The sequence below is a fragment of the Rhinolophus sinicus genome, linkage group LG05 (assembly GCF_036562045.2).
Source record: "Rhinolophus sinicus isolate RSC01 linkage group LG05, ASM3656204v1, whole genome shotgun sequence".
Classification (NCBI taxonomy): domain Eukaryota; kingdom Metazoa; phylum Chordata; class Mammalia; order Chiroptera; family Rhinolophidae; genus Rhinolophus; species Rhinolophus sinicus.
The window spans coordinates 167,564,808-167,570,807 of record NC_133755.1 but is presented as its reverse complement, the minus strand read 5'-3'; the positions used below and the strand labels follow the sequence as shown (position 1 = coordinate 167,570,807).

Here is a 6,000-nt window from a genome sequence, read left to right as displayed (position 1 = left end):
TATTGTTTGTTAACAATAGATACATTTGCTGGAAAAACTTCTCATCTAAAATTTCTCTCAAAAAAAATTATCTCATATGTGCAACTCGCTGAGACCTTTTTATAATTCCAGTAATGGGAAAACGAGATTGAAATCATATTATTATATTATGAGTTTATTTATAACAGATAATGCATAACATACTTCTGGAATGACACTGCCTAGAATAATTAGCTGTTACAGTGAGACTCTCTGCTGCCTGGATCACGTGGATCTGTTACCTTAGAAGATCAGTGACAATGGTATTTCTATTGCAGAATTTTCATTAAAAAATAAAAATATTAGAAAAATGACTTTCAATAATGACATAAACAAATATAAAAATCTATTATAGCTAGTATCAAACCTTTTTTTGCATCACTTATTGTAATTTAGGCTGAATAATGCCAGTTATTTTGCTACACTGCTGAAGTCCTCTTTTTTGAGCCTACAATGAACCTGTAATACTTATGAAAAGAGTTACCATAGCAACCTGTATTGATGTCACAAGCTCAGGCTTCTGACTTCATTGCATAATGCAGTAGAAACTGGCTTTGCAGCAGAAACACCCTGCTAAAGAACAAGTATCTTGGCTCACAGCAAAGAGGACAAAGAAAAACAGCAAGTTATAGGGGGTTGAATGCTGGATTGTGAGTCAGATTTTCTGAGTTCTTCTTTTAATCCTGCTTCTCACTTGTTGACTTGTTTTGAGTAATTGTGTTTACATGTGTGCATTGAGGCTTGAAGCAAGAAATCTCCTGTTTATGGGAAAGCCATCAAAAAACTAAATATTTAATGTTTTCAGCATTTGGTGGACATCTTAATAAAGCTACAGCACCCTAAAAATAACTTGGAAAGACAGGAATTACTAGTGCCTTGTAGTAGGTATCTAGCTAGTGGGTATCTAAGGAGGGCACTTGGGAATAAAATAGCATCTAGCTAGGTTTTTTTTTAAATTTATTTTTTGAAATAGTAATGGGTAAAGAACAAGATTGAAGTCCTAATCTTAATTTTAGCAAGAATGTAGAGAACGCCTTTATAAATATGTCATATAGCTATATCTATTTAAAGATTTTTTTTTTAATGTTTAGGTTAAAGTAAAAGATTCATTTATTAGTGGGTATGATGCTTCTCATATTTATGCTGTGTACACTAAATTATGAATATTTCTTAATTTTACTATGTAAATGTTTATTCTCATTACAAAAAACTAAATATCTGAAGTGGCTTTGCTAATTTAAAATGAAATTTTAAAAAGTCCTAATGATATCCTTCTTTGTAATGGCCTAATCTTTCCATTGGAGCCTATAATCTGTTTATTATGTCAACTGGTGTAGCTGTTTTATTATACACTAAATTTCAGAATTGAAATACAAATATTTTGGAATTTAAAAAGGCATTAAACTAATAAACTTCCTCACCAGAAACAAAGGTAAAATCACGATGTAGATTTTTATTTTATCTAAGGTAACAAGCTAGAACATATTTCATGGAACTGTGGCACTTTCCACCCCCTCTCTCCATATGCTTCAAAACCATTCCAAGATATCGGCAAAAATTTAACGTGCAACAAAACTTCATTAACTAAATTCCTTGCTTAAAAAATGAGCAGAAAGACAGAATTTGTCAAATCTTAGGAAAATTTTACATAACTACTGAAAATGTAGAGCAAGGTAGAAGTTGTGTTCATGTTTGGATAAACACTCAAATTCAGTTGAGCTCCTGGTCGTAATTCAGCACAAGCCATTTGTACAAGTCTCAAAATCTTGTAAAATCTTTCACAAACCAGAATTTAGAATACAGTGTTTTATGGACTATCAAAGAATGAAAATCGTTTTTTTCATTGTAGGCATTATACTACATATCAAACTGGCTAACGTGATATTTCTTTTATATTGGGAAACATTTTTGTGTGCTTATATTAATTTAATTGAACAGATTTTTATTGACTTTATTGACATGAAAAATTCCTGTATATACATAGTAAAATTTTGTAAAAAAAAAAAAGGCAGGTAAGTCTCCACTTCCTTTTTTCTGTCTTAAGCAAAGAGAGCAAGGAGTATTGGTTACCTTCTGATTGCTATTTTGTTCCTTGCCCAAAATTCCACTGTTTCCTCGGTACAGAAGGTAACACCTCTAAATAGCAGAGACCAAAAATGCACTGAAAAATCACATCAAAGAATCATACCTATAGAAGGAAACTTAGGTGTTTTTTTAATCAAACTGAGGTCTGAAAGACTGAAATAACTTTCCCAAAGTTAACTGATAGAAGAATCAACCAAGTATGTACTTGTTCCACCACATCCTATTGTCCTCTTCCGTCTGATGGTTTTAATCCAGAGTCACCTCCTTGATAGGTAGTCCTTTTTCTCTTAATGTTTTTTTTTTTTTTTCCTTAGTTTTATTTTTTCCCTCTTGGCAAGTACCACTAGAAATTAGAGACATATTTTATTAATCTTTTCAAAGAATCAGCTTCTGGCTTTGTTTATGGCTTTTATTTATTGCATATTTGCTTTGTTTATCATTATCTTTTACTGTGTAACAAACTACGCTCAAAACATCCTGGTTTTAAAATAACCACCATTTTATTACCTCATGATTTTGTGGATCAGGAATCAGGTAGAGTTTGCCTCTGTCATTTTTATGCTTCATGCTGTGCTGATTGGTTTACCCGGTGGTGTTCAGTTGGTGGTTGATCTGGTCTAGAGAGTCCACGATACCTTCACTCACATACCTGATGTTTTGGCAAGGAAAACTAAAGGGTTAACTAAGTTCAGCTGGGTTTCTCCTGTCCATGTAGCACAGGGCCTCGCTACATGGTCTCTCTGATAGAGTATTAAGATTTACGTACATTGCAGCTTAGAACTCCAAAAATGTCCCAAAAGACAGGAAGTAGAAATTACGAGTTCTCCTAAAGGCTAGCCATAGAACTGACAAGAGCATCACTTCTGCCATACTTAGGTCAGAGCAGTCATAGAACAGAGATTCAAGGGGACGGGAAATAGACGTTTTCTCCTATCAATGGATGCGTGTCAAAGAATTGAGGCCATCTTTACTCCATCACCTTGATCCTGTGTCATATTTTTGTTTTCTATTTCAATAATCTTGCATTTCTTCCTTCTGTTTTCTCTGTTTATATTCTACCATCCCCTCCCACAGATTCCTAAAGTTGGATGTTCAAATCATTAATTTTTACCATTTCCTCTAACATAAGCACTGAAGTGTAAATTTTTCCTTAAATTATTGTTTTCATTGCATTTCAAAGTTTTATCTATATTGATATCTTGCACTTTGTTCAGTTACAAGTATTTGCAATGTTTCATTGTCATTTCTTTCATGACCTATGAGTTATTTGGAAGTAAGTTTTTAAAATTTCAATAATATTGGGTCTTAATAACGTATCTATGTAGGACTTAAAAGTCGTATTAATCAAATGCAATGCATTATCCTTATTTGGATCCTGAATTGAAAAAACTTAAGAAAACATGTGAGATAATCAGGAAAATATGAATACCAACTGGATATTTGAGGAATTCTTATATATCTTTAAAATATGTAATGGTATTATAATTATATTAAAAGAGTCCTTTAATGGAGTTACAGAAAAATATTTATGGATGAATTTGCTTCAGAAAACTTCAGAGGGGAGTTGGTGCATACATGATAAAAAAATGGCTATCTGAATAATTGTTGAAAATAGCCGAAAGGTACATGAACAGTCTTTATACTACTTTATTTACTCTTGTATGTGTTACAAATTTTTCTTAAGAAGATCTTAGAAGTTAATCCCCTGATTTCTGATTTAATTACATTATGGCTAGAGAATGTAGAGTGTGCATATATGTGTTTCTCTCTCTATATATATACCAAATATGTATTCTCCATTGTATATATACATATATATATATATATATATATAATATACACACATATATCCGATTATATATATCTGATTTTATATATATATATATATATATATATATATATATATAATATATATAGTTTTGCTATATATATGTAGTTTTCTTTATGGATTAGTGTATTCAATTTGATAAATCTACTATGTGTACTTGAGAGGAAATATAGAATATCTCTCTTATCTCTTTTTCCATATCTATATATATTAAATCAAGTTTAGTAGTCTAAAATATTCATATGTAATAATTTTTGCTTGAACTATCAATAATTGAGAAAGATATGTTTTATTTTTATATTATTATGATGATTTGTCAATCTCTATGGAGTTCTTGAATGTTTTGTGTTATGCAATTTGAGATAAGTTCTCATTACATATCTAATTGTTAAACCTTATTGGTAATTTGAAACTTTTAGATAGCATCACTTTTCTTCCTAATAATGTTTTTATCTTAAAGACTGTTTTTATAATATTGATATAGCTCTTCCTGCTTCCTTTGGGCTATTATTTGCTGGATATATCTTTCAATCATTTTCTGTCTTTATATTTATGTATATCTCTTATAAAAAGCATAAAGTTGACTTTATCTAGCCTTAAAATTTCTGTTTTTCACTGGCCCTTTTTGTCTATATACATGAGCATTATGATTAGTGACTTAAATGAACTTATTCCTATGATTTTAATTTGTGATTTGTTTTTATTTTTCTATACTTCTGTTGTCCTATCCTTTCCTTTGCTTTGCTCCTCTTTCTTCCTTCCTTCCTTCCTTCCTTCCTTCCTTCCTTCCTTCCTTCCTTCCTTCCTTCTTTCTTTCTTTCTTTCTTTCTTTCTTTCTTTCTTTCGAGTTTACTTGTGTTCTTATCCCATTTTTCTCCCTTTACTAATTAGAAATGATATATTCTACCTTATCTTCTTTTAATATTCTTAGCATTTTACTGGGTGTCCATTAACTTAATAATGACAAAGTTTAATCAACCACTCACACCCTCCCCTTTGGAACACTACAAAGTTACTGAAACAATGATTCCTATCATCTCTCCTGACTTCAATGTTATTACTCTTTAATTTCTATCATTTTTATTTCCCAAATTAGGTATGTAAAGTTTATAAGACAAACTTTATTTAGATTTACCTACATGTTTACCAATTTCTGTTCCCCTTTCTTAGATCTTCCTTCCAGGATCATTTTTTTTCTTCCAAATGTATATACCTTAGAAATTTCTTGTGAAAGTATACTGCTTCTCTCTCAGATTTTATCTAAAGTGCTTCAAATATATTTAATTCGCTCTCAATCACAAAGAAATTTTGCTAAGTACAAAATAGTAGGTTTGCAGTTATTTTCTTGAAATAATTTCTGGAAGGAATTATTCTACTGCAACAGGCTTTCATTGTTACTATTGAGAAGTCTACTTTTAGACTAATTATCATTTCTTTGCAGGTGATCTCTTCTGATTATGTTCCAGATCTCTTAAGCTGCAGTGTTCTGCACATTTACTACAACATGAAGGTATGAATTTTATATATATATATATATATATTTCCAGAATCTTTCATTTGTTCTGAAAAATTCTCATACTTTGAATAATTCCTCTACTCAATACTTTCTATTATCTTATGAAATCTCCTCATTCTATTCTTCATGTCTGTTTATTTCCTTTTCATATTTTGATTGCCTTGTATGTGTTTCATTCTGTGTAATTTCTTTAGGACAATCTTCCAATTTCCTAATTCTCTCTTCAGCTCTATCTAAGCTGTTAGGTTGCTCACTGAGAAACTTTCTAATTTCAGTTATTATGTTTTCATTCTAAAAGTTTTGTTTTTAAAATTGCTTGATCTTTTTAAAAGAATAATATCATCTTGGCTGCTTACTTTTTTAAATTTATTATTTATTTATTTCAATACTATGTTTAGAGTTATTTTATATTTTTTACCTGGTAATTCCACAGTTTGAAGTTATTGGGGTGTCTAAACATGTTGTTTATTTTTATGCTCATTCCTACTCATGGTGAATTGTCTCCTTTTATGTTCAGTCAATTTTTATGATGATTTCATAATCTATGTGAATT

General features: G+C 30.4%; 1 long non-coding RNA gene across 3 annotated transcripts in view; it reads left to right on the top strand.

The window, feature by feature from the left end:
* Positions 1 to 546: 546 nt before the first annotated feature.
* LOC109455413 (uncharacterized) overlaps positions 547 to 6,000 on the top strand; it is a 264,779-nt gene continuing 259,325 nt past the window's right edge. For all 3 annotated transcript variants that reach the window (XR_012496794.1, XR_012496793.1, XR_012496792.1), the window contains exons 1-2: positions 547 to 668; positions 5,373 to 5,441. This is a non-coding gene — a long non-coding RNA (uncharacterized LOC109455413). The remainder of the gene's footprint in view (positions 669 to 5,372; positions 5,442 to 6,000) is intronic.